Source organism: Phalangium opilio, unplaced genomic scaffold (genome assembly GCF_054372755.1).
Source record: "Phalangium opilio isolate 3A_F unplaced genomic scaffold, DU_Popi_V2 ptg000088l_1, whole genome shotgun sequence".
Lineage (NCBI taxonomy): Eukaryota > Metazoa > Arthropoda > Arachnida > Opiliones > Phalangiidae > Phalangium > Phalangium opilio.
Window position 1 is genome coordinate 4,063,328 of NW_028324193.1, and position 23,765 is coordinate 4,087,092.

Consider the following 23,765-nt stretch of genomic DNA (forward strand, 5'->3'; position numbering starts at 1 on the left):
CTTCGGCGGCTTTAAAAAAGACTGATTCTATGTGTCCCCAAAAGGTTTTCGGTATGAAATTTTTTACATCGTTAAAATTAAAATATCTTTCATTATGAAACTTATATTTAAAAACATGCATTAAATTATTTATAGCTATATCTTGTAAAGATGTTACTTTAACGTCTTCTATTTTTTGTTTTTTTCTCGGGGATTCTATTATATTTTCTTCTTCCATTTCGGTCTCTTACTTTGATTCGCTGTATAAAATAACTATTTCCCTTTTACTAAATTTTCCAGTCCATTTGAAAAGTACAAAGTACTCACCTTTTTATAGAAATGTGTTATCGCAAATTGTTAGTAAAGTATTTTTTCGGTACGAATGAATCTCGTCCTTTAAGTCTGATCTTTATACTAAATGAGCGTTTTCTTTTCTAGCTTTAAGTCAAAGATATCTATCCTTTAATGTAAGGGTATGAATAGCTCTTTCTGATTACACTTAAGCGGAGTCATATTACTTATTATCGTTACTATGTGTATGGATTCAATAATATTAATTTTTTTAAACCTTCAACCACATCTGCTTCTCTTTAGTTTTATCCAACTAGTTCGAGTGAAACCTTGGGTCAAGATTAAACTTAGTTATAAACAATTCATAAAATTTTCCCATTGCCGATGAACGCCTTTATTTTTTCATCATTATATCTGTACATATACAGTGATATTAAATTTCATCTTTTAAAGTCTTCAACCACATCTGTTTTATTTTATCCAACTTGTTCATTTATAACCATAGGGCTAAATTTTGTTAATTTATAACTAACTTGTCCTATCGCCGACAAAGACCTTTATTTACGTTATTATATATGATGAATAGGGATTCTCTTCAACACAGCGCTGTTAATACCATTAAACGTATTCGCGACATCTTGTTTAGTCAATTTTCTGATAGTAATATCTTTCTAGCGCAATGACCGAGTAGCGGATAGTATGTAGGCGTAAATAAAATCGTCTCGAGTGAAATTCGAGACGTTAACAGATTTTGAATCGTTGATACGTCACTATATAACGCATACTGTGTAAGAAGATCTCCATTAGAAATCAATGCTCTCTTCAAGGCGAATAAGCGAGATAAAGAGAGCATTCTCTTATCAGACAAAACTCTGTCTAGCAATTACGTCACGACTAAAGACAAGTATAGACACGTCCTAAAAATCTCTTCAACACAGCGCTGTCAATACCATGAAACGTATTCGCGACATCTTGTTTAGTCACTTTTCTGATAGTAATATCTTTCTAGCGCAATGACCGAGTAGCGGATAACATGTAGGCGTAAAGAAAACCGTCTCCAGTGAAATTCGAGACGTTAACAGATGTCTAACATACGTCGCATAAGCTAACACCCTCTTATCAAAGTCTGGCCATTACGTCACGACTAAAGAAGTTCCCGCCCTTAACCAATTAACAAAGACCTGATCAATTGGCGACCCCCACTCTCGACCAATAAACGAACTCAGAGAAACCCCCCCGGATAAAAAAACGGTGTTCCCCCATTTTAAACTCACGCGAGTATACACGCGCGAGTCTAGCGCGCTAGAAGGCTGGCGGCACACTTAAATGACCTAATTAACTCTCCATATTTTAGGTGGTTCACTACTTGCATGTGAGAAGTCCCGGGTTCAACCCACGGTATCTCCATTTCGCGGTTTTAACAAAATATGTATTCTTTTCTGAAAATCTCCACTCATGCATCCGAAGGGGATATAGCTCAGTGGATGAGCGCTCGCTTTGCATGTGAGAAGTCACGGGTTCAACCCCCGGTATCACCATTTCGCGGTTTTAGTCTAAAAGGATTTATTTTAACGATGATCTCTACTTGTACATCCGAAGGGGATATAGCTCAGTGGAAGAGCGCTCGCTTTACATGTGAGATGTCCCGGGTTCGATCCCGGTATCACCATTTCGCGGTTTTAGTCTAAAAGGATTTATTTTAACGATGATCTCTACTTGTACATCCGAAGGGGATATAGCTAAGTGGAAGAGCGCTTGCTTTGCATGTGAGAAGTCCCGGGATCAACCCCCGGTATCTCCATTTCGCGGTTTTAGTCTAAAAGTATTTATTTGAATTACAAAACACTTGATTGAATTGAATTGAATTTTTAAGATGATCTCTACTTGTACATCCGAAGGGGATATAGCTCAGTGGAAGAGCGCTTGCTTTGCATGTGAGAAGTCCAGGGTTCAACCCCCGGTATCTCCATTTCGCGGTTTTAACAAAATATGTATTCTTTTCTTAAAATCTCCACTCATGCATCCGAAGGGGATATAGCTCAGTGGAAGAGCGCTCGCTTTGCATGTGAGAAGTCACGGGTTCAACCCCCGGTATCTCCATTTCGCGGTTTTAACAAAATATGTATTCTTTTCTGAAAATCTCCACTCATCCATCCGAAGGGGATATAGCTCAGTGGATGAGCGCTCGCTTTGCATGTGAGAAGTCCCGGGTTCGACCCTGGTATCTCCATTTCGCGGTTTTAGTCTAAGAGTATTTATTTTTACGATGATCTCTACTTTTATATCCGAAGGGGATATAGCTCAGTGGAAGAGCGCTCGCTTTGCATGTGAGAAGTCCCGGGTTCAACCCCCGGTATCTCCATTTCGCGGTTTTAGTCTAAGAGTATTTATTTTTACGATGACCTCTACTTGTATATCCGAAGGGGATATAGCTCAGTGGAAGAGCGCTCGCTTTGCATGTGAGAAGTCCCGGGTTCAACCCACGGTATCTCCATTTCGCGGTTTTAACAAAATATGTATTCTTTTCTGAAAATCTCCACTCATGCATCCGAAGGGGATATAGCTCAGTGGAAGAGCGCTTGCTTTGCATGTGAGAAGTCCAGGGTTCAACCCCCGGTATCTCCATTTCGCGGTTTTAACAAAATATGTATTCTTTTCTTAAAATCTCCACTCATGCATCCGAAGGGGATATAGCTCAGTGGAAGAGCGCTCGCTTTGCATGTGAGAAGTCACGGGTTCAACCCCCGGTATCTCCATTTCGCGGTTTTAACAAAATATGTAATCTTTTCTGAAAATCTCCACTCATCCATCCGAAGGGGATATAGCTCAGTGGATGAGCGCTCGCTTTGCATGTGAGAAGTCCCGGGTTCGACCCTGGTATCTCCATTTCGCGGTTTTAGTCTAAGAGTATTTATTTTTACGATGATCTCTACTTGTATATCCGAAGGGGATATAGCTCAGTGGAAGAGCGCTCGCTTTGCATGTGAGAAGTCCCGGGTTCAACCCCCGGTATCTCCATTTCGCGGTTTTAGTCTAAGAGTATTTATTTTTACGATGACCTCTACTTGTATATCCGAAGGGGATATAGCTCAGTGGAAGAGCGCTCGCTTTGCATGTGAGAAGTCCCGGGTTCAACCCACGGTATCTCCATTTCGCGGTTTTAACAAAATATGTATTCTTTTCTGAAAATCTCCACTCATGCATCCGAAGGGGATAAAGCTCAGTGGAAGAGCGCTCGCTTTGCATGTGAGAAGTCACGGGTTCAACCCCCGGTATCTCCATTTCGCGGTTTTAACAAAATATGTATTCTTTTCTGAAAATCTCCACTCATCCATCCGAAAGGGATATAGCTCAGTGGATGAGCGCTCGCTTTGCATGTGAGAAGTCCCGGGTTCGACCCTGGTATCTCCATTTCGCGGTTTTAGTCTAAGAGTATTTATTTTTTCGATGATCTCTACTTGTATATCCGAAGGGGATATAGCTCAGTGGAAGAGCGCTCGCTTTGCATGTGAGAAGTCCCGGGTTCAACCCCCGGTATCTCCATTTCGCGGTTTTAGTCTAAGAGTATTTATTTTTACGATGACCTCTACTTGTATATCCGAAGGGGATATAGCTCAGTGGAAGAGCGCTCGCTTTGCATGTGAGAAGTCCCGTGTTCAACCCACGGTATCTCCATTTCGCGGTTTTAACAAAATATGTATTCTTTTCTGAAAATCTCCACTCATGCATTCGAAGGGGATATAGCTCAGTGGAAGAGCGCTTGCTTTGCATGTGAGAAGTCATGGGTTCAACCCCCGGTATCTCCATTTCGCGGTTTTAACAAAATATGTATTCTTTTCTGAAAATCTCCACTGATCCCGCCGAAGGGGATATAGCTCAGTGGATGAGTGCTCGCTTTGCATGTGAGAAGTCCCGGGTTCGACCCTGGTATCTCCATTTCGCGGATTTAGTCTAAGAGTATTTATTTTTACGATGATCTCTACTTGTACATCCGAAGGGGATATAGCTCAGTGGAAGAGCGCGCGCTTTGCAAGTGAGAAGTCCCGGGATCAACCCCCGGTATCTCCATTGCGCGGTTTTAGTCTAAAAGTATTTATTTGAATTACAAAACACTTGATTGAATTGAATTGAATTTTTGAGATGATCTCTACTTGTACATCCGAAGGGGATATAGCTCAGTGGAAGAGCGCTTGCTTTGCATGTGAGAAGTCCAGGGTTCAACCCCGGTATCTCCAATTCGCGGTTTTAACAAGATATGTATTCTTTCCTGAAAATCTCCACTCATCCATCCGAAGGGGATAGAGCTCAGTGGAAGAGCGCTGGCTTTGCATGTGAGAAGTCCAGGGTTCAACCCCCGGTTTCTCCATTTCGCGGTTTTAACAAAATATGTATTCTTTTCTGAAAATCTCCACTCGTACATCCGAAGGGGATATAGCTCAGTGGAAGAGCGCTCGCTTTGCATGTGAGAAGTCCCGGGTTCAACCCACGGTATCTCCATTTCGCGGTTTTAACAAAATATGTATTCTTTTCTGAAAATCTCCACTCATGCATCCGAAGGGGATATAGCTCAGTGGAAGAGCGCTCGCTTTGCATGTGAGAAGTCACGGGTTCAACCCCCGGTATCTCCATTTCGCGGTTTTAACAAAATATGTATTCTTTTCTGAAAATCTCCACTCATCCATCCGAAGGGGATATAGCTCAGTGGATGAGCGCTCGCTTTGCATGTGAGAAGTCCCGGGTTCGACCCTGGTATCTCCATTTCGCGGTTTTAGTCTAAGAGTATTTATTTTTACGATGATCTCTACTTGTATATCCGAAGGGGATATAGCTCAGTGGAAGAGCGCTCGCTTTGCATGTGAGAAGTCCCGGGTTCAACCCACGGTATCTCCATTTCGCGGTTTTAACAAAATATGTATTCTTTTCTGAAAATCTCCACTCATGCATCCGAAGGGGATATAGCTCAGTGGAAGAGCGCTCGCTTTGCATGTGAGAAGTCACGGGTTCAACCCCCGGTATCTCCATTTCGCGGTTTTAACAAAATATGTATTCTTTTCTGAAAATCTCCACTCATCCATCCGAAGGGGATATAGCTCAGTGGATGAGCGCTCGCTTTGCATGTGAGAAGTCCCGGGTTCGACCCTGGTATCTCCATTTCGCGGTTTTAGTCTAAGAGTATTTATTTTTACGATGACCTCTACTTGTATATCCGAAGGGGATATAGCTAAGTGGAAGAGCGCTCGCTTTGCATGTGAGAAGTCCCGGGTTCAACCCACGGTATCTCCATTTCGCGGTTTTAACAAAATATGTATTCTTTTCTGAAAATCTCCACTCATGCATTCGAAGGGGATATAGCTCAGTGGAAGAGCGCTTGCTTTGCATGTGAGAAGTCATGGGTTCAACCCCCGGTATCTCCATTTCGCGGTTTTAACAAAATATGTATTCTTTTCTGAAAATCTCCACTGATCCCGCCGAAGGGGATATAGCTCAGTGGATGAGTGCTCGCTTTGCATGTGAGAAGTCCCGGGTTCGACCCTGGTATCTCCATTTCGCGGTTTTAGTCTAAGAGTATTTATTTTTACGATGATCTCTACTTGTACATCCGAAGGGGATATAGCTCAGTGGAAGAGCGCGCGCTTTGCAAGTGAGAAGTCCCGGGATCAACCCCCGGTATCTCCATTGCGCGGTTTTAGTCTAAAAGTATTTATTTGAATTACAAAACACTTGATTGAATTGAATTGAATTTTTGAGATGATCTCTACTTGTACATCCGAAGGGGATATAGCTCAGTGGAAGAGCGCTTGCTTTGCATGTGAGAAGTCCAGGGTTCAACCCCCGGTATCTCCAATTCGCGGTTTTAACAAGATATGTATTCTTTCCTGAAAATCTCCACTCATCCATCCGAAGGGGATAGAGCTCAGTGGAAGAGCGCTGGCTTTGCATGTGAGAAGTCCAGGGTTCAACCCCCGCTTTCTCCATTTCGCGGTTTTAACAAAATATGTATTCTTTTCTGAAAATCTCCACTCGTACATCCGAAGGGGATATAGCTCAGTGGAAGAGCGCTCGCTTTGCATGTGAGAAGTCCCGGGTTCAACCCACGGTATCTCCATTTCGCGGTTTTAACAAAATATGTATTCTTTTCTGAAAATCTCCACTCATGCATCCGAAGGGGATATAGCTCAGTGGAAGAGCGCTCGCTTTGCATGTGAGAAGTCACGGGTTCAACCCCCGGTATCTCCATTTCGCGGTTTTAACAAAATATGTATTCTTTTCTGAAAATCTCCACTCATCCATCCGAAGGGGATATAGCTCAGTGGATGAGCGCTCGCTTTGCATGTGAGAAGTCCCGGGTTCGACCCTGGTATCTCCATTTCGCGGTTTTAGTCTAAGAGTATTTATTTTTACGATGATCTCTACTTGTATATCCGAAGGGGATATAGCTCAGTGGAAGAGCGCTCGCTTTGCATGTGAGAAGTCCCGGGTTCAACCCCCGGTATCTCCATTTCGCGGTTTTAGTCTAAGAGTATTTATTTTTACGATGACCTCTACTTGCATATCCGAAGGGGATATAGCTCAGTGGAAAAGCGCTCGCTTTGCATGTGAGAAGTCCCGGGTTCAACCCACGGTATCTCCATTTCGCGGTTTTAACAAAATATGTATTCTTTTCTGAAAATCTCCACTCATCCATCCGAAGGGGATATAGCTCAGTGGATGAGCGCTCGCTTTGCATGTGGGAAGTCCCGGGTTCGACCCTGGTATCTCCATTTCGCGGTTTTAACAAAATATGTATTCTTTTCTGAAAATCTCCACACATCCATCCGAAGGGGATATAGCTCAGTGGATGAGCGCTCGCTTTGCATGTGAGAAGTCCCGGGTTCGATCCCGGTATCTCCATTTCGCGGTTATAGTCTAAGAGTATTTATTTTTACGATGACCTCTACTTGTATATCCGAAGGGGATATAGCTCAGTGGAAGAGCGCTCGCTTTGCATGTGAGAAGTCCCGGGTTCAACCCACGGTATCTCCATTTCGCGGTTTTAACAAAATATGTATTCTTTTCTGAAAATCTCCACTCATGCATCCGAAGGGGATATAGCTCAGTGGATGAGCGCTCGCTTTGCATGTGAGAAGTCACGGGTTCAACCCCCGGTATCACCATTTCGCGGTTTTAGTCTAAAAGGATTTATTTTAACGATGATCTCTACTTGTACATCCGAAGGGGATATAGCTCAGTGGAAGAGCGCGCGCTTTGCAAGTGAGAAGTCCCGGGATCAACCCCCGGTATCTCCATTGCGCGGTTTTAGTCTAAAAGTATTTATTTGAATTACAAAACACTTGATTGAATTGAATTGAATTTTTGAGATGATCTCTACTTGTACATCCGAAGGGGATATAGCTCAGTGGAAGAGCGCTTGCTTTGCATGTGAGAAGTCCAGGGTTCAACCCCCGGTATCTCCAATTCGCGGTTTTAACAAGATATGTATTCTTTTCTGAAAATCTCCACTCATCCATCCGAAGGGGATAGAGCTCAGTGGAAGAGCGCTGGCTTTGCATGTGAGAAGTCCAGGGTTCAACCCCCGGTTTCTCCATTTCGCGGTTTTAACAAAATATGTATTCTTTTCTGAAAATCTCCACTCGTACATCCGAAGGGGATATAGCTCAGTGGAAGAGCGCTCGCTTTACATGTGAGATGTCCCGGGTTCGATCCCGGTATCTCCATTTCGCGGTTATAGTCTAAGAGTATTTATTTTTACGATGACCTCTACTTGTATATCCGAAGGGGATATAGCTCAGTGGAAGAGCGCTCGCTTTGCATGTGAGAATTCCCGGGTTCAACCCACGGTATCTCCGTTTCGCGGTTTTAGTCTAAAAGGATTTATTTTAACGATGATCTCTACTTGTACATCCGAAGGGGATATAGCTCAGTGGAAGAGCGCTCGCTTTACATGTGAGATGTCCCGGGTTCGATCCCGGTATCACCATTTCGCGGTTTTAGTCTAAAAGGATTTATTTTAACGATGATCTCTACTTGTACATCCGAAGGGGATATAGCTAAGTGGAAGAGCGCTTGCTTTGCATGTGAGAAGTCCCGGGATCAACCCCCGGTATCTCCATTTCGCGGTTTTAGTCTAAAAGTATTTATTTGAATTACAAAACACTTGATTGAATTGAATTGAATTTTTAAGATGATCTCTACTTGTACATCCGAAGGGGATATAGCTCAGTGGAAGAGCGCTTGCTTTGCATGTGAGAAGTCCAGGGTTCAACCCCCGGTATCTCCATTTCGCGGTTTTAACAAAATATGTATTCTTTTCTTAAAATCTCCACTCATGCATCCGAAGGGGATATAGCTCAGTGGAAGAGCGCTCGCTTTGCATGTGAGAAGTCACGGGTTCAACCCCCGGTATCTCCATTTCGCGGTTTTAACAAAATATGTATTCTTTTCTGAAAATCTCCACTCATCCATCCGAAGGGGATATAGCTCAGTGGATGAGCGCTCGCTTTGCATGTGAGAAGTCCCGGGTTCGACCCTGGTGTCTCCATTTCGCGGTTTTAGTCTAAGAGTATTTATTTTTACGATGATCTCTACTTGTATATCCGAAGGGGATATAGCTCAGTGGAAGAGCGCTCGCTTTGCATGTGAGAAGTCCCGGGTTCAACCCCCGGTATCTCCATTTCGCGGTTTTAGTCTAAGAGTATTTATTTTTACGATGACCTCTACTTGTATATCCGAAGGGGATATAACTCAGTGGAAGAGCGCTCGCTTTGCATGTGAGAAGTCCCGGGTTCAACCCACGGTATCTCCATTTCGCGGTTTTAACAAAATATGTATTCTTTTCTGAAAATCTCCACTCATGCATCCGGAGGGGATATAGCTCAGTGGAAGAGCGCTTGCTTTGCATGTGAGAAGTCCAGGGTTCAACCCCCGGTATCTCCATTTCGCGGTTTTAACAAAATATGTATTCTTTTCTTAAAATCTCCACTCATGCATCCGAAGGGGATATAGCTCAGTGGAAGAGCGCTCGCTTTGCATGTGAGAAGTCACGGGTTCAACCCCCGGTATCTCCATTTCGCGGTTTTAACAAAATATGTAATCTTTTCTGAAAATCTCCACTCATCCATCCGAAGGGGATATAGCTCAGTGGATGAGCGCTCGCTTTGCATGTGAGAAGTCCCGGGTTCGACCCTGGTATCTCCATTTCGCGGTTTTAGTCTAAGAGTATTTATTTTTACGATGATCTCTACTTGTATATCCGAAGGGGATATAGCTCAGTGGAAGAGCGCTCGCTTTGCATGTGAGAAGTCCCGGGTTCAACCCCCGGTATCTCCATTTCGCGGTTTTAGTCTAAGAGTATTTATTTTTACGATGACCTCTACTTGTATATCCGAAGGGGATATAGCTCAGTGGAAGAGCGCTCGCTTTGCATGTGAGAAGTCCCGGGTTCAACCCACGGTATCTCCATTTCGCGGTTTTAACAAAATATGTATTCTTTTCTGAAAATCTCCACTCATGCATCCGAAGGGGATATAGCTCAGTGGAAGAGCGCTCGCTTTGCATGTGAGAAGTCACGGGTTCAACCCCCGGTATCTCCATTTCGCGGTTTTAACAAAATATGTATTCTTTTCTGAAAATCTCCACTCATCCATCCGAAAGGGATATAGCTCAGTGGATGAGCGCTCGCTTTGCATGTGAGAAGTCCCGGGTTCGACCCTGGTATCTCCATTTCGCGGTTTTAGTCTAAGAGTATTTATTTTTACGATGATCTCTACTTGTATATCCGAAGGGGATATAGCTCAGTGGAAGAGCGCTCGCTTTGCATGTGAGAAGTCCCGGGTTCAACCCCCGGTATCTCCATTTCGCGGTTTTAGTCTAAGAGTATTTATTTTTACGATGACCTCTACTTGTATATCCGAAGGGGATATAGCTCAGTGGAAGAGCGCTCGCTTTGCATGTGAGAAGTCCCGGGATCAACCCCCGGTATCTCCATTTCGCGGTTTTAGTCTAAAAGTATTTATTTGAATTACAAAACACTTGATTGAATTGAATTGAATTTTTAAGATGATCTCTACTTGTACATCCGAAGGGGATATAGCTCAGTGGAAGAGCGCTCGCTTTGCATGTGAGAAGTCACGGGTTCAACCCCCGGTATCTCCATTTCGCGGTTTTAACAAAATATGTATTCTTTTCTGAAAATCTCCACTCATCCATCCGAAAGGGATATAGCTCAGTGGATGAGCGCTCGCTTTGCATGTGAGAAGTCCCGGGTTCGACCCTGGTATCTCCATTTCGCGGTTTTAGTCTAAGAGTATTTATTTTTACTATGATCTCTACTTGTATATCCGAAGGGGATATAGCTCAGTGGAAGAGCGCTCGCTTTGCATGTGAGAAGTCCCGGGTTCAACCCCCGGTATCTCCATTTCGCGGTTTTAGTCTAAGAGTATTTATTTTTACGATGACCTCTACTTGTATATCCGAAGGGGATATAGCTCAGTGGAAGAGCGCTCGCTTTGCATGTGAGAAGTCCCGGGTTCAACCCACGGTATCTCCATTTCGCGGTTTTAACAAAATATGTATTCTTTTCTGAAAATCTCCACTCATGCATTCGAAGGGGATATAGCTCAGTTTAAGAGCGCTTGCTTTGCATGTGAGAAGTCATGGGTTCAACCCCCGGTATCTCCATTTCGCGGTTTTAACAAAATATGTATTCTTTTCTGAAAATCTCCACTGATCCCGCCGAAGGGGATATAGCTCAGTGGATGAGTGCTCGCTTTGCATGTGAGAAGTCCCGGGTGCGACCCTGGTATCTCCATTTCGCGGTTTTAGTCTAAGAGTATTTATTTTTACGATGATCTCTACTTGTACATCCGAAGGGGATATAGCTCAGTGGAAGAGCGCGCGCTTTGCAAGTGAGAAGTCCCGGGATCAACCCCCGGTATCTCCATTGCGCGGTTTTAGTCTAAAAGTATTTATTTGAATTACAAAACACTTGATTGAATTGAATTGAATTTTTGAGATGATCTCTACTTGTACATCCGAAGGGGATATAGCTCAGTGGAAGAGCGCTTGCTTTGCATGTGAGAAGTCCAGGGTTCAACCCCGGTATCTCCAATTCGCGGTTTTAACAAGATATGTATTCTTTCCTGAAAATCTCCACTCATCCATCCGAAGGGGATAGAGCTCAGTGGAAGAGCGCTGGCTTTGCATGTGAGAAGTCCAGGGTTCAACCCCCGGTTTCTCCATTTCGCGGTTTTAACAAAATATGTATTCTTTTCTGAAAATCTCCACTCGTACATCCGAAGGGGATATAGCTCAGTGGAAGAGCGCTCGCTTTGCATGTGAGAAGTCCCGGGTTCAACCCACGGTATCTCCATTTCGCGGTTTTAACAAAATATGTATTCTTTTCTGAAAATCTCCACTCATGCATCCGAAGGGGATATAGCTCAGTGGAAGAGCGCTCGCTTTGCATGTGAGAAGTCACGGGTTCAACCCCCGGTATCTCCATTTCGCGGTTTTAACAAAATATGTATTCTTTTCTGAAAATCTCCACTCATCCATCCGAAGGGGATATAGCTCAGTGGATGAGCGCTCGCTTTGCATGTGAGAAGTCCCGGGTTCGACCCTGGTATCTCCATTTCGCGGTTTTAGTCTAAGAGTATTTATTTTTACGATGACCTCTACTTGTATATCCGAAGGGGATATAGCTAAGTGGAAGAGCGCTCGCTTTGCATGTGAGAAGTCCCGGGTTCAACCCACGGTATCTCCATTTCGCGGTTTTAACAAAATATGTATTCTTTTCTGAAAATCTCCACTCATGCATCCGAAGGGGATATAGCTCAGTGGAAGAGCGCTCGCTTTGCATGTGAGAAGTCACGGGTTCAACCCCCGGTATCTCCATTTCGCGGTTTTAACAAAATATGTATTCTTTTCTGAAAATCTCCACTCATCCATCCGAAGGGGATATAGCTCAGTGGATGAGCGCTCGCTTTGCATGTGAGAAGTCCCGGGTTCGACCCTGGTATCTCCATTTCGCGGTTTTAGTCTAAGAGTATTTATTTTTACGATGATCTCTACTTGTATATCCGAAGGGGATATAGCTCAGTGGAAGAGCGCTCGCTTTGCATGTGAGAAGTCCCGGGTTCAACCCCCGGTATCTCCATTTCGCGGTTTTAGTCTAAGAGTATTTATTTTTACGATGACCTCTACTTGTATATCCGAAGGGGATATAGCTCAGTGGAAGAGCGCTCGCTTTGCATGTGAGAAGTCCCGGGTTCAACCCACGGTATCTCCATTTCGCGGTTTTAACAAAATATGTATTCTTTTCTGAAAATCTCCACTCATGCATTCGAAGGGGATATAGCTCAGTGGAAGAGCGCTTGCTTTGCATGTGAGAAGTCATGGGTTCAACCCCCGGTATCTCCATTTCGCGGTTTTAACAAAATATGTATTCTTTTCTGAAAATCTCCACTGATCCCGCCGAAGGGGATATAGCTCAGTGGATGAGTGCTCGCTTTGCATGTGAGAAGTCCCGGGTTCGACCCTGGTATCTCCATTTCGCGGTTTTAGTCTAAGAGTATTTATTTTTACGATGATCTCTACTTGTACATCCGAAGGGGATATAGCTCAGTGGAAGAGCGCTCGCTTTGCATGTGAGAAGTCACGGGTTCAACCCCCGGTATCACCATTTCGCGGTTTTAGTCTAAAAGGATTTATTTTAACGATGATCTCTACTTGTACATCCGAAGGGGATATAGCTCAGTGGAAGAGCGCGCGCTTTGCAAGTGAGAAGTCCCGGGATCAACCCCCGGTATCTCCATTGCGCGGTTTTAGTCTAAAAGTATTTATTTGAATTACAAAACACTTGATTGAATTGAATTGAATTTTTGAGATGATCTCTACTTGTACATCCGAAGGGGATATAGCTCAGTGGAAGAGCGCTTGCTTTGCATGTGAGAAGTCCAGGGTTCAACCCCCGGTATCTCCAATTCGCGGTTTTAACAAGATATGTATTCTTTCCTGAAAATGTCCACTCATCCATCCGAAGGGGATAGAGCTCAGTGGAAGAGCGCTGGCTTTGCATGTGAGAAGTCCAGGGTTCAACCCCCGGTTTCTCCATTTCGCGGTTTTAACAAAATATGTATTCTTTTCTGAAAATCTCCACTCGTACATCCGAAGGGGATATAGCTCAGTGGAAGAGCGCTCGCTTTACATGTGAGATGTCCCGGGTTCGATCCCGGTATCTCCATTTCGCGGTTATAGTCTAAGAGTATTTATTTTTACGATGACCTCTACTTGTATATCCGAAGGGGATATAGCTCAGTGGAAGAGCGCTTGCTTTGCATGTGAGAAGTCCAGGGTTCAACCCCGGTATCTCCAATTCGCGGTTTTAACAAGATATGTATTCTTTCCTGAAAATCTCCACTCATCCATCCGAAGGGGATAGAGCTCAGTGGAAGAGCGCTGGCTTTGCATGTGAGAAGTCCAGGGTTCAACCCCCGGTTTCTCCATTTCGCGGTTTTAACAAAATATGTATTCTTTTCTGAAAATCTCCACTCATGCATCCGAAGGGGATATAGCTCAGTGGAAGAGCGCTCGCTTTGCATGTGAGAAGTCACGGGTTCAACCCCCGGTATCTCCATTTCGCGGTTTTAACAAAATATGTATTCTTTTCTGAAAATCTCCACTCATCCATCCGAAGGGGATATAGCTCAGTGGATGAGCGCTCGCTTTGCATGTGAGAAGTCCCGGGTTCGACCCTGGTATCTCCATTTCGCGGTTTTAGTCTAAGAGTATTTATTTTTACGATGACCTCTACTTGTATATCCGAAGGGGATATAGCTAAGTGGAAGAGCGCTCGCTTTGCATGTGAGAAGTCCCGGGTTCAACCCACGGTATCTCCATTTCGCGGTTTTAACAAAATATGTATTCTTTTCTGAAAATCTCCACTCATGCATCCGAAGGGGATATAGCTCAGTGGAAGAGCGCTCGCTTTGCATGTGAGAAGTCACGGGTTCAACCCCCGGTATCTCCATTTCGCGGTTTTAACAAAATATGTATTCTTTTCTGAAAATCTCCACTCATCCATCCGAAGGGGATATAGCTCAGTGGATGAGCGCTCGCTTTGCATGTGAGCAGTCCCGGGTTCGACCCTGGTATCTCCATTTCGCGGTTTTAGTCTAAGAGTATTTATTTTTACGATGATCTCTACTTGTATATCCGAAGGGGATATAGCTCAGTGGAAGAGCGCTCGCTTTGCATGTGAGAAGTCCCGGGTTCAACCCCCGGTATCTCCATTTCGCGGTTTTAGTCTAAGAGTATTTATTTTTACGATGACCTCTACTTGTATATCCGAAGGGGATATAGCTCAGTGGAAGAGCGCTCGCTTTGCATGTGAGAAGTCCCGGGTTCAACCCACGGTATCTCCATTTCGCGGTTTTAACAAAATATGTATTCTTTTCTGAAAATCTCCACTCATGCATTCGAAGGGGATATAGCTCAGTGGAAGAGCGCTTGCTTTGCATGTGAGAAGTCATGGGTTCAACCCCCGGTATCTCCATTTCGCGGTTTTAACAAAATATGTATTCTTTTCTGAAAATCTCCACTGATCCCGCCGAAGGGGATATAGCTCAGTGGATGAGTGCTCGCTTTGCATGTGAGAAGTCCCGGGTTCGACCCTGGTATCTCCATTTCGCGGTTTTAGTCTAAGAGTATTTATTTTTACGATGATCTCTACTTGTACATCCGAAGGGGATATAGCTCAGTGGAAGAGCGCTCGCTTTGCATGTGAGAAGTCACGGGTTCAACCCCCGGTATCACCATTTCGCGGTTTTAGTCTAAAAGGATTTATTTTAACGATGATCTCTACTTGTACATCCGAAGGGGATATAGCTCAGTGGAAGAGCGCGCGCTTTGCAAGTGAGAAGTCCCGGGATCAACCCCCGGTATCTCCATTGCGCGGTTTTAGTCTAAAAGTATTTATTTGAATTACAAAACACTTGATTGAATTGAATTGAATTTTTGAGATGATCTCTACTTGTACATCCGAAGGGGATATAGCTCAGTGGAAGAGCGCTTGCTTTGCATGTGAGAAGTCCAGGGTTCAACCACCGGTATCTCCAATTCGCGGTTTTAACAAGATATGTATTCTTTCCTGAAAATGTCCACTCATCCATCCGAAGGGGATAGAGCTCAGTGGAAGAGCGCTGGCTTTGCATGTGAGAAGTCCAGGGTTCAACCCCCGGTTTCTCCATTTCGCGGTTTTAACAAAATATGTATTCTTTTCTGAAAATCTCCACTCGTACATCCGAAGGGGATATAGCTCAGTGGAAGAGCGCTCGCTTTACATGTGAGATGTCCCGGGTTCGATCCCGGTATCTCCATTTCGCGGTTATAGTCTAAGAGTATTTATTTTTACGATGACCTCTACTTGTATATCCGAAGGGGATATAGCTCAGTGGAAGAGCGCTCGCTTTGCATGTGAGAAGTCCCGGGTTCAACCCACGGTATCTCCATTTCGCGGTTTTAACAAAATATGTATTCTTTTCTGAAAATCTCCACTCATGCATCCGAAGGGGATATAGCTCAGTGGAAGAGCGCTCGCTTTGCATGTGAGAAGTCACGGGTTCAACCCCCGGTATCTCCATTTCGCGGTTTTAACAAAATATGTATTCTTTTCTGAAAATCTCCACTCATCCATCCGAAGGGGATATAGCTCAGTGGATGAGCGCTCGCTTTGCATGTGAGAAGTCCCGGGTTCGACCCTGGTATCTCCATTTCGCGGTTTTAGTCTAAGAGTATTTATTTTTACGATGATCTCTACTTGTATATCCGAAGGGGATATAGCTCAGTGGAAGAGCGCTCGCTTTGCATGTGAGAAGTCCCGGGTTCAACCCCCGGTATCTCCATTTCGCGGTTTTAGTCTAAGAGTATTTATTTTTACGATGACCTCTACTTGTATATCCGAAGGGGATATAGCTCAGTGGAAGAGCGCTCGCTTTGCATGTGAGAAGTCCCGGGTTCAACCCACGGTATCTCCATTTCGCGGTTTTAACAAAATATGTATTCTTTTCTGAAAATCTCCACTCATGCATTCGAAGGGGATATAGCTCAGTGGAAGAGCGCTTGCTTTGCATGTGAGAAGTCATGGGTTCAACCCCCGGTATCTCCATTTCGCGGTTTTAACAAAATATGTATTCTTTTCTGAAAATCTCCACTGATCCCGCCGAAGGGGATATAGCTCAGTGGATGAGTGCTCGCTTTGCATGTGAGAAGTCCCGGGTTCGACCCTGGTATCTCCATTTCGCGGTTTTAGTCTAAGAGTATTTATTTTTACGATGATCTCTACTTGTACATCCGAAGGGGATATAGCTCAGTGGAAGAGCGCTCGCTTTGCATGTGAGAAGTCACGGGTTCAACCCCCGGTATCACCATTTCGCGGTTTTAGTCTAAAAGGATTTATTTTAACGATGATCTCTACTTGTACATCCGAAGGGGATATAGCTCAGTGGAAGAGCGCGCGCTTTGCAAGTGAGAAGTCCCGGGATCAACCCCCGGTATCTCCATTGCGCGGTTTTAGTCTAAAAGTATTTATTTGAATTACAAAACACTTGATTGAATTGAATTGAATTTTTGAGATGATCTCTACTTGTACATCCGAAGGGGATATAGCTCAGTGGAAGAGCGCTTGCTTTGCATGTGAGAAGTCCATGGTTCAACCCCCGGTATCTCCAATTCGCGGTTTTAACAAGATATGTATTCTTTCCTGAAAATGTCCACTCATCCATCCGAAGGGGATAGAGCTCAGTGGAAGAGCGCTGGCTTTGCATGTGAGAAGTCCAGGGTTCAACCCCCGGTTTCTCCATTTCGCGGTTTTAACAAAATATGTATTCTTTTCTGAAAATCTCCACTCGTACATCCGAAGGGGATATAGCTCAGTGGAAGAGCGCTCGCTTTACATGTGAGATGTCCCGGGTTCGATCCCGGTATCTCCATTTCGCGGTTATAGTCTAAGAGTATTTATTTTTACTATGACCTCTACTTGTATATCCGAAGGGGATATAGCTCAGTGGAAGAGCGCTCGCTTTGCATGTGAGAAGTCCCGGGTTCAACCCACGGTATCTCCATTTCGCGGTTTTAACAAAATATGTATTCTTTTCTGAAAATCTCCACTCATGCATCCGAAGGGGATATAGCTCAGTGGATGAGCGCTCGCTTTGCATGTGAGAAGTCACGGGTTCAACCCCCGGTATCACCATTTCGCGGTTTTAGTCTAAAAGGATTTATTTTAACGATGATCTCTACTTGTACATCCGAAGGGGATATAGCTCAGTGGAAGAGCGCTCGCTTTACATGTGAGATGTCCCGGGTTCGATCGCGGTATCACCATTTCGCGGTTTTAGTCTAAAAGGATTTATTTTAACGATGATCTCTACTTGTACATCCGAAGGGGATATAGCTAAGTGGAAGAGCGCTTGCTTTGCATGTAAGAAGTCCAGGGTTCAACCCCCGGTATCTCCATTTCGCGGTTTTAGTCTAAAAGTATTTATTTGAATTACAAAACACTTGATTGAATTGAATTGAATTTTTAAGATGATCTCTACTTGTACATCCGAAGGGGATATAGCTCAGTGGAAGAGCGCTTGCTTTGCATGTGAGAAGTCCAGGGTTCAACCCCCGGTATCTCCATTTCGCGGTTTTAACAAAATATGTATTCTTTTCTGAAAATCTCCACTCATCCATCCGAAGGGGATAGAGCTCAGTGGAAGAGCGCTGGCTTTGCATGTGAGAAGTCCAGGGTTCAACCCCCGGTATCTCCATTTCGCGGTTTTAACAAAATATGTATTCTTTTCTGAAAATCTCCACTCATCCATCCGAAGGGGATATAGCTCAGTGGATGAGCGCTCGCTTTGCATGTGAGAAGTCCCGGGTTCGACCCTGGTATCTCCATTTCGCGGTTTTAGTCTAAGAGTATTTATTTTTACGATGATCTCTACTTGTATATCCGAAGGGGATATAGCTCAGTGGAAGAGCGCTCGCTTTGCATGTGAGAAGTCCCGGGTTCAACCCCCGGTATCTCCATTTCGCGGTTTTAGTCTAAGAGTATTTATTTTTACGATGACCTCTACTTGTATATCCGAAGGGGATATAGCTCAGTGGAAGAGCGCTCGCTTTGCATGTGAGAAGTCCCGGGTTCAACCCACGGTATCTCCATTTCGCGGTTTTAACAAAATATGTATTCTTTTCTGAAAATCTCCACTCATGCATCCGAAGGGGATATAGCTCAGTGGAAGAGCGCTCGCTTTGCATGTGAGAAGTCACGGGTTCAACCCCCGGTATCTCCATTTCGCGGTTTTAACCAAATATGTATTCTTTTCTGAAAATCTCCACACATCCATCCGAAGGGGATATAGCTCAGTGGATGAGCGCTCGCTTTGCATGTGAGAAGTCCCGGGTTCAACCCTGGTATCTCCATTTCGCGATTTTAACAAAATATGTATTCTTTTCTGAAAATCTCCACTGATCCCGCCGAAGGGGATATAGCTCAGTGGATGAGTGCTCGCTTTGCATGTGAGAAGTCCCGGGTTCGACCCTGGTATCTCCATTTCGCGGTTTTAGTCTAAGAGTATTTATTTTTACGATGATCTCTACTTGTACATCCGAAGGGGATATAGCTCAGTGGAAGAGCGCTCGCTTTGCATGTGAGAAGTCACGGGTTCAATCCCCGGTATCACCATTTCGCGGTTTTAGTCTAAAAGGATTTATTTTAACGATGATCTCTACTTGTACATCCGAAAGGGATATAGCTAAGTGGAAGAGCGCTTGCTTTGCATGTGAGAAGTCCCGGGATGAACCCCCGGTATCTCCATTTCGCGGTTTTAGTCTAAAAGTATTTATTTGAATTACAAAACACTTGATTGAATTGAATTGAATTTTTAAGATGATCTCTACTTGTACATCCGAAGGGGATATAGCTCAGTGGATGAGCGCTCGCTATGCATGTGAGAAGTCCAGGGTCCAACCCCCGGTATCTCCATTTCGCGGTTTTAACAAAATATGTATTCTTTTCTGAAAATCTCCACTCATCCATCCGAAGGGGATATAGCTCAGTGGATGAGCGCTCGCTTTGCATGTGAGAAGTCCAGGGTTCGACCCTGGTATCTCCATTTCGCGGTTTTAGTCTAAGAGTATTTATTTTTACGATGATCTCTACTTGTACATCCGAAGGGGATATAGCTCAGTGGAAGAGCGCTCGCTTTGCATGTGAGAAGTCACGGGTTCAACCCCCGGTATCACCATTTCGCGGTTTTAGTCTAAAAGGATTTATTTTAACGATGATCTCTACTTGTACATCCGAAGGGGATATAGCTCAGTGGAAGAGCGCGCGCTTTGCAAGTGAGAAGTCCCGGGATCAACCCCCGGTATCTCCATTGCGCGGTTTTAGTCTAAAAGTATTTATTTGAATTACAAAACACTTGATTGAATTGAATTGAATTTTTGAGATGATCTCTACTTGTACATCCGAAGGGGATATAGCTCAGTGGAAGAGCGCTTGCTTTGCATGTGAGAAGTCCAGGGTTCAACCCCCGGTATCTCCAATTCGCGGTTTTAACAAGATATGTATTCTTTTCTGAAAATCTCCACTCATCCATCCGAAGGGGATAGAGCTCAGTGGAAGAGCGCTGGCTTTGCATGTGAGAAGTCCAGGGTTCAACCCCCGGTTTCTCCATTTCGCGGTTTTAACAAAATATGTATTCTTTTCTGAAAATCTCCACTCGTACATCCGAAGGGGATATAGCTCAGTGGAAGAGCGCTCGCTTTACATGTGAGATGTCCCGGGTTCGATCCCGGTATCTCCATTTCGCGGTTATAGTCTAAGAGTATTTATTTTTACGATGACCTCTACTTGTATATCCGAAGGGGATATAGCTCAGTGGAAGAGCGCTCGCTTTGCATGTGAGAAGTCCCGGGTTCAACCCACGGTATCACCATTTCGCGGTTTTAGTCTAAAAGGATTTATTTTAACGATGATCTCTACTTGTACAGACTGTTAAAAAAGTCTTTGCGCGTTGCGTTTTTCGCACATATTTTACTATATTTCAAAAACTATTCAAGCTAGCGCTCTGGAATAAAGTGCGTTATAAAAGTTTTGCATTTCTCTTTCATATTTTACCCGTTCCACAGTTGTCCTTTTCATACTTATACCGGAAACCGGAAATGTCAAAATTATCAACTTTGAAAATATTGGATTCTCGAGGATATAAATGCGATTTTCGGATTCCTTGGGGTCGATTCATATTTGAAAAATTTTCACCAAATTCAATTCGGATGAATAGGTCACGAGTAATCAGCCTTTATTCAAAATCTGGCAACTTCGATTTAAATGGCGATAATTCATAATCGGGAATCGAATCTTTGTCGTAATAATGCTTGTTAGATGTTATGGCGCTTTATGCATATATATATGATTGGTCTTGTGGCGCGATACTTTGGAACACTTCAGACGCTCATTAAAGAGATGGTGAAGTTGAAAATTAAGTAATTTTTTACTGATTCTTCTATAAGACCAATCTGCATAGTGAATTATCCAAGAAATAACACCGAAGGATTTTTATACGTCAATTAGTTTGAAATTTCATGGATAATTTTAAATAAGGATCTCCGACCAATCACGTAGAGCCCTGTCCTTTTATAAACAATTTTCTCGTGGCACGTTCCGTGTTGAATCAATTTATCGCGAGATTTGAAAAAATTTGCGTGATGTGACAATTGTGGCGCGAGACATGGAGCGTGCCACGATAATTTTGTTAACCAAAAGGCACGGCGTTACGCGATTGGTCGGAGGTCCTTATTTAAAATTATTCTTAAAATCTTAGCCTAATTTGAATATTAAAATCAATGGGAGGTATTTCCTAAATTTTTCATTATGCAGACTGGTCTTATAAGAACCGATAAAAAATCACTTTAATTTCCACTTCCCCCTCCCTTTAAGAGAAAACTCGCGTCTTTTGAAGAGGAGAAGCGGTTTGAAAATATTGTTATTTGGGCCATGATATCATAATATTTAGAACTCATATTAATTACGTCTAGGTGTTCAGCCCGACTCATTGCAGCCTAGTGAAAATCTCATTCATGATGGCATATGCCCTTCACGAGATCCTTTCAAATAGACATATTCGACTATTCCATTTAAGAAACAACATCAGAGGAGATGGCTTCTATGCCAGGAAGGTTGGCTACGCGATTGAGCTTCGCTAAACGGAGCCTGGGGTTGCTTATAGCCTCCCGCGCATAGAGCAAATGTCGGGCCATTGAAAGATTTTATTTTAGAGGTAGGAATAGGGAACAGAGTAATCTAGGCGCGCGTCAAAGTCCCGGACCCCCTTCCTCGAGACGGTGGGATATGAAAGAAGAGGCGTGTCATAGCGACAGAGGTAAATAGGAATTACGTATTTTTCGCCGTCCCAGTCAGTAACGTCATAAAAACCTAGTTTAAGTGAGCCAATCTGAAATTTTAAACTTTTAATTACGTGTTGGAGGGAGGGGCTCTATACTGGGCTATGAGTCGGACTGAATTAAACACTAACCGTTCTCTATTCCTACTTCTAAAATTAAATATATCTCTGGTAAGGCTTAATAATAAAGCCGACCACAACCAAAGCATGGGAAAGGCGTATTTCACAACTGACATTCAAAGCTACCGATGGAAAAGCCTAAAAATTAAATGAAAAGAATTAAAGCCGGTAACAATGATCACAACTAAAAATAACAGCTAACAGCTAAACCGAGCCCGAACGGTAAATCTTGAAGTTAGTCTCTGCGCTGCTGGTCTGCTACTCCTTTTGTTTATTTTCTATGGCAAAAACACTAACTTAGGGAGGTATTGGGATATTAAGGCATTTTGTGTTTTAAAAAATTTATTGTGAAGGAAAGAAAACAAGCCTGTTTAAAGATATTTCGAATAACTTTTAATATCTTTAAAAGTCGAAAAATATCTGTAAAATTATTTGGACGAAAATTTTCAAATAACAAGACTTCCTTCGAGTTTCAAATTGAAGAATGTTCGTGTGCTTTATTGAACTTTTTTTTACAAACAAGGCAGTCACTTTCAGTTTTAATTGTTGCTCTATTTTTCATTGGACCTCCCCTAGTCTTTAAATGGAGGATGAAGAGGAAAATAAAGTGATTTTTTACCGATTCTTCTTCTAATTATAAGTCCATTTTGCATAGTGAAACTTCCAGGAAATAATGTCTCCGAATGATTTTAAAATACAAATTAGGCTCAGATTTTATAGATAATTGGAAATAAGCAAGTCTGACCAATCGCTTAACACCCTGCCTTCCTGTTAACAAAATTTCCGTTGCCCGCTCTAAATCCTCCATTTAAAGACTAGGGGAGGTCCAATAAAAAATAGAGCAACAATTAAAACTGAAAGTGACTGCCTTGTTTGTAAAAAAAAGTTCAATAAAGCACACGAACATTCTTCAATTTGAAACTCGAAGGAAGTCTTGTTATTTGAAAATTTTCGTCCAAATAATTTTACAGATATTTTTCGACTTTTAAAGATATTAAAAGTTATTCGAAATATCTTTAAACAGGCTTGTTTTCTTTCCTTCACAATAAATTTTTTAAAACACAAAATGCCCTAATATCCCAATACCTCCCTAAGTTAGTGTTTTTGCCATAGAAAATAAACAAAAGGAGTAGCAGACCAGCAGCGCAGAGACTAACTTCAAGATTTACCGTTCGGGCTCGGTTTAGCTGTTAGCTGTTATTTTTAGTTGTGATCATTGTTACCGGCTTTAATTCTTTTCATTTAATTTTTAGGCTTTTCCATCGGTAGCTTTGAATGTCAGTTGTGAAATACGCCTTTCCCATGCTTTGGTTGTGGTCGGCTTTATTATTAAGCCTTACCAGAGATATATTTAATTTTAGAAGTAGGAATAGAGAACGGTTAGTGTTTAATTCAGTCCGACTCATAGCCCAGTATAGAGCCCCTCCCTCCAACACGTAATTAAAAGTTTAAAATTTCAGATTGGCTCACTTAAACTAGGTTTTTATGACGTTACTGACTGGGACGGCGAAAAATACGTAATTCCTATTTACCTCTGTCGCTATGACACGCCTCTTCTTTCATATCCCACCGTCTCGAGGAAGGGGGTCCGGGACTTTGACGCGCGCCTAGATTACTCTGTTCCCTATTCCTACCTCTAAAATAAAATCTTTCAATGGCCCGACATTTGCTCTATGCGCGGGAGGCTATAAGCAACCCCAGGCTCCGTTTAGCGAAGCTCAATCGCGTAGCCAACCTTCCTGGCATAGAAGCCATCTCCTCTGATGTTGTTTCTTAAATGGAATAGTCGAATATGTCTATTTGAAAGGATCTCGTGAAGGGCATATGCCATCATGAATGAGATTTTCACTAGGCTGCAATGAGTCGGGCTGAACACCTAGACGTAATTAATATGAGTTCTAAATATTATGATATCATGGCCCAAATAAC

At 43.1% G+C, this 23,765-nt stretch overlaps 61 non-coding genes across 61 annotated transcripts; all 61 read left to right on the top strand.

Annotated features, from left to right (window-relative positions):
• The first annotated feature begins 2,167 nt into the window (after nucleotides 1-2,167).
• On the top strand, nucleotides 2,168-2,239 carry TRNAA-UGC (transfer RNA alanine (anticodon UGC)). Its single transcript has one exon. It is a non-coding gene; the product is annotated as a tRNA-Ala (tRNA).
• Nucleotides 2,240-2,298: 59 nt separating this feature from the next.
• Nucleotides 2,299-2,370, top strand: TRNAA-UGC (transfer RNA alanine (anticodon UGC)). The gene has a single exon. It is a non-coding gene; the product is annotated as a tRNA-Ala (tRNA).
• Nucleotides 2,371-2,560: 190 nt separating this feature from the next.
• Nucleotides 2,561-2,632, top strand: TRNAA-UGC (transfer RNA alanine (anticodon UGC)). Its single transcript has one exon. It is a non-coding gene; the product is annotated as a tRNA-Ala (tRNA).
• Nucleotides 2,633-2,692: 60 nt separating this feature from the next.
• Nucleotides 2,693-2,764, top strand: TRNAA-UGC (transfer RNA alanine (anticodon UGC)). The gene has a single exon. It is a non-coding gene; the product is annotated as a tRNA-Ala (tRNA).
• A 59-nt stretch (nucleotides 2,765-2,823) lies between these two features.
• On the top strand, nucleotides 2,824-2,895 carry TRNAA-UGC (transfer RNA alanine (anticodon UGC)). Its single transcript has one exon. It is a non-coding gene; the product is annotated as a tRNA-Ala (tRNA).
• Nucleotides 2,896-2,954: 59 nt separating this feature from the next.
• Nucleotides 2,955-3,026, top strand: TRNAA-UGC (transfer RNA alanine (anticodon UGC)). The gene has a single exon. It is a non-coding gene; the product is annotated as a tRNA-Ala (tRNA).
• A 190-nt stretch (nucleotides 3,027-3,216) lies between these two features.
• On the top strand, nucleotides 3,217-3,288 carry TRNAA-UGC (transfer RNA alanine (anticodon UGC)). Its single transcript has one exon. It is a non-coding gene; the product is annotated as a tRNA-Ala (tRNA).
• Nucleotides 3,289-3,348: 60 nt separating this feature from the next.
• TRNAA-UGC (transfer RNA alanine (anticodon UGC)) lies at nucleotides 3,349-3,420 on the top strand. The gene has a single exon. It is a non-coding gene; the product is annotated as a tRNA-Ala (tRNA).
• Nucleotides 3,421-3,741: 321 nt separating this feature from the next.
• On the top strand, nucleotides 3,742-3,813 carry TRNAA-UGC (transfer RNA alanine (anticodon UGC)). Its single transcript has one exon. It is a non-coding gene; the product is annotated as a tRNA-Ala (tRNA).
• A 60-nt stretch (nucleotides 3,814-3,873) lies between these two features.
• TRNAA-UGC (transfer RNA alanine (anticodon UGC)) lies at nucleotides 3,874-3,945 on the top strand. The gene has a single exon. It is a non-coding gene; the product is annotated as a tRNA-Ala (tRNA).
• Nucleotides 3,946-4,695: 750 nt separating this feature from the next.
• Nucleotides 4,696-4,767, top strand: TRNAA-UGC (transfer RNA alanine (anticodon UGC)). Its single transcript has one exon. It is a non-coding gene; the product is annotated as a tRNA-Ala (tRNA).
• A 59-nt stretch (nucleotides 4,768-4,826) lies between these two features.
• On the top strand, nucleotides 4,827-4,898 carry TRNAA-UGC (transfer RNA alanine (anticodon UGC)). Its single transcript has one exon. It is a non-coding gene; the product is annotated as a tRNA-Ala (tRNA).
• A 190-nt stretch (nucleotides 4,899-5,088) lies between these two features.
• On the top strand, nucleotides 5,089-5,160 carry TRNAA-UGC (transfer RNA alanine (anticodon UGC)). Its single transcript has one exon. It is a non-coding gene; the product is annotated as a tRNA-Ala (tRNA).
• Nucleotides 5,161-5,219: 59 nt separating this feature from the next.
• Nucleotides 5,220-5,291, top strand: TRNAA-UGC (transfer RNA alanine (anticodon UGC)). The gene has a single exon. It is a non-coding gene; the product is annotated as a tRNA-Ala (tRNA).
• A 751-nt stretch (nucleotides 5,292-6,042) lies between these two features.
• Nucleotides 6,043-6,114, top strand: TRNAA-UGC (transfer RNA alanine (anticodon UGC)). Its single transcript has one exon. It is a non-coding gene; the product is annotated as a tRNA-Ala (tRNA).
• Nucleotides 6,115-6,304: 190 nt separating this feature from the next.
• On the top strand, nucleotides 6,305-6,376 carry TRNAA-UGC (transfer RNA alanine (anticodon UGC)). Its single transcript has one exon. It is a non-coding gene; the product is annotated as a tRNA-Ala (tRNA).
• Nucleotides 6,377-6,435: 59 nt separating this feature from the next.
• TRNAA-UGC (transfer RNA alanine (anticodon UGC)) lies at nucleotides 6,436-6,507 on the top strand. The gene has a single exon. It is a non-coding gene; the product is annotated as a tRNA-Ala (tRNA).
• Nucleotides 6,508-6,697: 190 nt separating this feature from the next.
• TRNAA-UGC (transfer RNA alanine (anticodon UGC)) lies at nucleotides 6,698-6,769 on the top strand. Its single transcript has one exon. It is a non-coding gene; the product is annotated as a tRNA-Ala (tRNA).
• Nucleotides 6,770-6,829: 60 nt separating this feature from the next.
• On the top strand, nucleotides 6,830-6,901 carry TRNAA-UGC (transfer RNA alanine (anticodon UGC)). Its single transcript has one exon. It is a non-coding gene; the product is annotated as a tRNA-Ala (tRNA).
• A 189-nt stretch (nucleotides 6,902-7,090) lies between these two features.
• On the top strand, nucleotides 7,091-7,161 carry TRNAA-UGC (transfer RNA alanine (anticodon UGC)). The gene has a single exon. It is a non-coding gene; the product is annotated as a tRNA-Ala (tRNA).
• A 60-nt stretch (nucleotides 7,162-7,221) lies between these two features.
• On the top strand, nucleotides 7,222-7,293 carry TRNAA-UGC (transfer RNA alanine (anticodon UGC)). Its single transcript has one exon. It is a non-coding gene; the product is annotated as a tRNA-Ala (tRNA).
• Nucleotides 7,294-7,652: 359 nt separating this feature from the next.
• Nucleotides 7,653-7,724, top strand: TRNAA-UGC (transfer RNA alanine (anticodon UGC)). Its single transcript has one exon. It is a non-coding gene; the product is annotated as a tRNA-Ala (tRNA).
• Nucleotides 7,725-8,476: 752 nt separating this feature from the next.
• On the top strand, nucleotides 8,477-8,548 carry TRNAA-UGC (transfer RNA alanine (anticodon UGC)). The gene has a single exon. It is a non-coding gene; the product is annotated as a tRNA-Ala (tRNA).
• Nucleotides 8,549-8,607: 59 nt separating this feature from the next.
• On the top strand, nucleotides 8,608-8,679 carry TRNAA-UGC (transfer RNA alanine (anticodon UGC)). Its single transcript has one exon. It is a non-coding gene; the product is annotated as a tRNA-Ala (tRNA).
• Nucleotides 8,680-8,869: 190 nt separating this feature from the next.
• TRNAA-UGC (transfer RNA alanine (anticodon UGC)) lies at nucleotides 8,870-8,941 on the top strand. The gene has a single exon. It is a non-coding gene; the product is annotated as a tRNA-Ala (tRNA).
• A 191-nt stretch (nucleotides 8,942-9,132) lies between these two features.
• On the top strand, nucleotides 9,133-9,204 carry TRNAA-UGC (transfer RNA alanine (anticodon UGC)). Its single transcript has one exon. It is a non-coding gene; the product is annotated as a tRNA-Ala (tRNA).
• A 59-nt stretch (nucleotides 9,205-9,263) lies between these two features.
• On the top strand, nucleotides 9,264-9,335 carry TRNAA-UGC (transfer RNA alanine (anticodon UGC)). Its single transcript has one exon. It is a non-coding gene; the product is annotated as a tRNA-Ala (tRNA).
• Nucleotides 9,336-9,525: 190 nt separating this feature from the next.
• TRNAA-UGC (transfer RNA alanine (anticodon UGC)) lies at nucleotides 9,526-9,597 on the top strand. The gene has a single exon. It is a non-coding gene; the product is annotated as a tRNA-Ala (tRNA).
• A 60-nt stretch (nucleotides 9,598-9,657) lies between these two features.
• On the top strand, nucleotides 9,658-9,729 carry TRNAA-UGC (transfer RNA alanine (anticodon UGC)). Its single transcript has one exon. It is a non-coding gene; the product is annotated as a tRNA-Ala (tRNA).
• Nucleotides 9,730-9,788: 59 nt separating this feature from the next.
• Nucleotides 9,789-9,860, top strand: TRNAA-UGC (transfer RNA alanine (anticodon UGC)). The gene has a single exon. It is a non-coding gene; the product is annotated as a tRNA-Ala (tRNA).
• A 190-nt stretch (nucleotides 9,861-10,050) lies between these two features.
• Nucleotides 10,051-10,122, top strand: TRNAA-UGC (transfer RNA alanine (anticodon UGC)). The gene has a single exon. It is a non-coding gene; the product is annotated as a tRNA-Ala (tRNA).
• Nucleotides 10,123-10,182: 60 nt separating this feature from the next.
• TRNAA-UGC (transfer RNA alanine (anticodon UGC)) lies at nucleotides 10,183-10,254 on the top strand. The gene has a single exon. It is a non-coding gene; the product is annotated as a tRNA-Ala (tRNA).
• Nucleotides 10,255-10,350: 96 nt separating this feature from the next.
• On the top strand, nucleotides 10,351-10,422 carry TRNAA-UGC (transfer RNA alanine (anticodon UGC)). The gene has a single exon. It is a non-coding gene; the product is annotated as a tRNA-Ala (tRNA).
• A 190-nt stretch (nucleotides 10,423-10,612) lies between these two features.
• Nucleotides 10,613-10,684, top strand: TRNAA-UGC (transfer RNA alanine (anticodon UGC)). Its single transcript has one exon. It is a non-coding gene; the product is annotated as a tRNA-Ala (tRNA).
• Nucleotides 10,685-10,744: 60 nt separating this feature from the next.
• TRNAA-UGC (transfer RNA alanine (anticodon UGC)) lies at nucleotides 10,745-10,816 on the top strand. Its single transcript has one exon. It is a non-coding gene; the product is annotated as a tRNA-Ala (tRNA).
• A 750-nt stretch (nucleotides 10,817-11,566) lies between these two features.
• On the top strand, nucleotides 11,567-11,638 carry TRNAA-UGC (transfer RNA alanine (anticodon UGC)). The gene has a single exon. It is a non-coding gene; the product is annotated as a tRNA-Ala (tRNA).
• Nucleotides 11,639-11,697: 59 nt separating this feature from the next.
• Nucleotides 11,698-11,769, top strand: TRNAA-UGC (transfer RNA alanine (anticodon UGC)). The gene has a single exon. It is a non-coding gene; the product is annotated as a tRNA-Ala (tRNA).
• A 321-nt stretch (nucleotides 11,770-12,090) lies between these two features.
• On the top strand, nucleotides 12,091-12,162 carry TRNAA-UGC (transfer RNA alanine (anticodon UGC)). Its single transcript has one exon. It is a non-coding gene; the product is annotated as a tRNA-Ala (tRNA).
• Nucleotides 12,163-12,352: 190 nt separating this feature from the next.
• TRNAA-UGC (transfer RNA alanine (anticodon UGC)) lies at nucleotides 12,353-12,424 on the top strand. Its single transcript has one exon. It is a non-coding gene; the product is annotated as a tRNA-Ala (tRNA).
• A 60-nt stretch (nucleotides 12,425-12,484) lies between these two features.
• On the top strand, nucleotides 12,485-12,556 carry TRNAA-UGC (transfer RNA alanine (anticodon UGC)). The gene has a single exon. It is a non-coding gene; the product is annotated as a tRNA-Ala (tRNA).
• A 321-nt stretch (nucleotides 12,557-12,877) lies between these two features.
• On the top strand, nucleotides 12,878-12,949 carry TRNAA-UGC (transfer RNA alanine (anticodon UGC)). The gene has a single exon. It is a non-coding gene; the product is annotated as a tRNA-Ala (tRNA).
• A 228-nt stretch (nucleotides 12,950-13,177) lies between these two features.
• Nucleotides 13,178-13,249, top strand: TRNAA-UGC (transfer RNA alanine (anticodon UGC)). The gene has a single exon. It is a non-coding gene; the product is annotated as a tRNA-Ala (tRNA).
• Nucleotides 13,250-13,831: 582 nt separating this feature from the next.
• TRNAA-UGC (transfer RNA alanine (anticodon UGC)) lies at nucleotides 13,832-13,903 on the top strand. Its single transcript has one exon. It is a non-coding gene; the product is annotated as a tRNA-Ala (tRNA).
• Nucleotides 13,904-14,224: 321 nt separating this feature from the next.
• TRNAA-UGC (transfer RNA alanine (anticodon UGC)) lies at nucleotides 14,225-14,296 on the top strand. Its single transcript has one exon. It is a non-coding gene; the product is annotated as a tRNA-Ala (tRNA).
• A 190-nt stretch (nucleotides 14,297-14,486) lies between these two features.
• TRNAA-UGC (transfer RNA alanine (anticodon UGC)) lies at nucleotides 14,487-14,558 on the top strand. The gene has a single exon. It is a non-coding gene; the product is annotated as a tRNA-Ala (tRNA).
• A 60-nt stretch (nucleotides 14,559-14,618) lies between these two features.
• Nucleotides 14,619-14,690, top strand: TRNAA-UGC (transfer RNA alanine (anticodon UGC)). Its single transcript has one exon. It is a non-coding gene; the product is annotated as a tRNA-Ala (tRNA).
• A 321-nt stretch (nucleotides 14,691-15,011) lies between these two features.
• On the top strand, nucleotides 15,012-15,083 carry TRNAA-UGC (transfer RNA alanine (anticodon UGC)). The gene has a single exon. It is a non-coding gene; the product is annotated as a tRNA-Ala (tRNA).
• A 621-nt stretch (nucleotides 15,084-15,704) lies between these two features.
• Nucleotides 15,705-15,776, top strand: TRNAA-UGC (transfer RNA alanine (anticodon UGC)). The gene has a single exon. It is a non-coding gene; the product is annotated as a tRNA-Ala (tRNA).
• A 59-nt stretch (nucleotides 15,777-15,835) lies between these two features.
• Nucleotides 15,836-15,907, top strand: TRNAA-UGC (transfer RNA alanine (anticodon UGC)). The gene has a single exon. It is a non-coding gene; the product is annotated as a tRNA-Ala (tRNA).
• Nucleotides 15,908-16,097: 190 nt separating this feature from the next.
• TRNAA-UGC (transfer RNA alanine (anticodon UGC)) lies at nucleotides 16,098-16,169 on the top strand. The gene has a single exon. It is a non-coding gene; the product is annotated as a tRNA-Ala (tRNA).
• A 60-nt stretch (nucleotides 16,170-16,229) lies between these two features.
• On the top strand, nucleotides 16,230-16,301 carry TRNAA-UGC (transfer RNA alanine (anticodon UGC)). Its single transcript has one exon. It is a non-coding gene; the product is annotated as a tRNA-Ala (tRNA).
• Nucleotides 16,302-16,622: 321 nt separating this feature from the next.
• TRNAA-UGC (transfer RNA alanine (anticodon UGC)) lies at nucleotides 16,623-16,694 on the top strand. Its single transcript has one exon. It is a non-coding gene; the product is annotated as a tRNA-Ala (tRNA).
• A 621-nt stretch (nucleotides 16,695-17,315) lies between these two features.
• Nucleotides 17,316-17,387, top strand: TRNAA-UGC (transfer RNA alanine (anticodon UGC)). The gene has a single exon. It is a non-coding gene; the product is annotated as a tRNA-Ala (tRNA).
• Nucleotides 17,388-17,877: 490 nt separating this feature from the next.
• On the top strand, nucleotides 17,878-17,949 carry TRNAA-UGC (transfer RNA alanine (anticodon UGC)). Its single transcript has one exon. It is a non-coding gene; the product is annotated as a tRNA-Ala (tRNA).
• A 321-nt stretch (nucleotides 17,950-18,270) lies between these two features.
• Nucleotides 18,271-18,342, top strand: TRNAA-UGC (transfer RNA alanine (anticodon UGC)). Its single transcript has one exon. It is a non-coding gene; the product is annotated as a tRNA-Ala (tRNA).
• A 60-nt stretch (nucleotides 18,343-18,402) lies between these two features.
• TRNAA-UGC (transfer RNA alanine (anticodon UGC)) lies at nucleotides 18,403-18,474 on the top strand. The gene has a single exon. It is a non-coding gene; the product is annotated as a tRNA-Ala (tRNA).
• A 59-nt stretch (nucleotides 18,475-18,533) lies between these two features.
• On the top strand, nucleotides 18,534-18,605 carry TRNAA-UGC (transfer RNA alanine (anticodon UGC)). Its single transcript has one exon. It is a non-coding gene; the product is annotated as a tRNA-Ala (tRNA).
• Nucleotides 18,606-18,925: 320 nt separating this feature from the next.
• TRNAA-UGC (transfer RNA alanine (anticodon UGC)) lies at nucleotides 18,926-18,997 on the top strand. The gene has a single exon. It is a non-coding gene; the product is annotated as a tRNA-Ala (tRNA).
• Nucleotides 18,998-19,487: 490 nt separating this feature from the next.
• Nucleotides 19,488-19,559, top strand: TRNAA-UGC (transfer RNA alanine (anticodon UGC)). The gene has a single exon. It is a non-coding gene; the product is annotated as a tRNA-Ala (tRNA).
• Nucleotides 19,560-19,787: 228 nt separating this feature from the next.
• On the top strand, nucleotides 19,788-19,859 carry TRNAA-UGC (transfer RNA alanine (anticodon UGC)). Its single transcript has one exon. It is a non-coding gene; the product is annotated as a tRNA-Ala (tRNA).
• Nucleotides 19,860-20,180: 321 nt separating this feature from the next.
• Nucleotides 20,181-20,252, top strand: TRNAA-UGC (transfer RNA alanine (anticodon UGC)). The gene has a single exon. It is a non-coding gene; the product is annotated as a tRNA-Ala (tRNA).
• The last annotated feature ends 3,513 nt before the right edge of the window (nucleotides 20,253-23,765 follow it).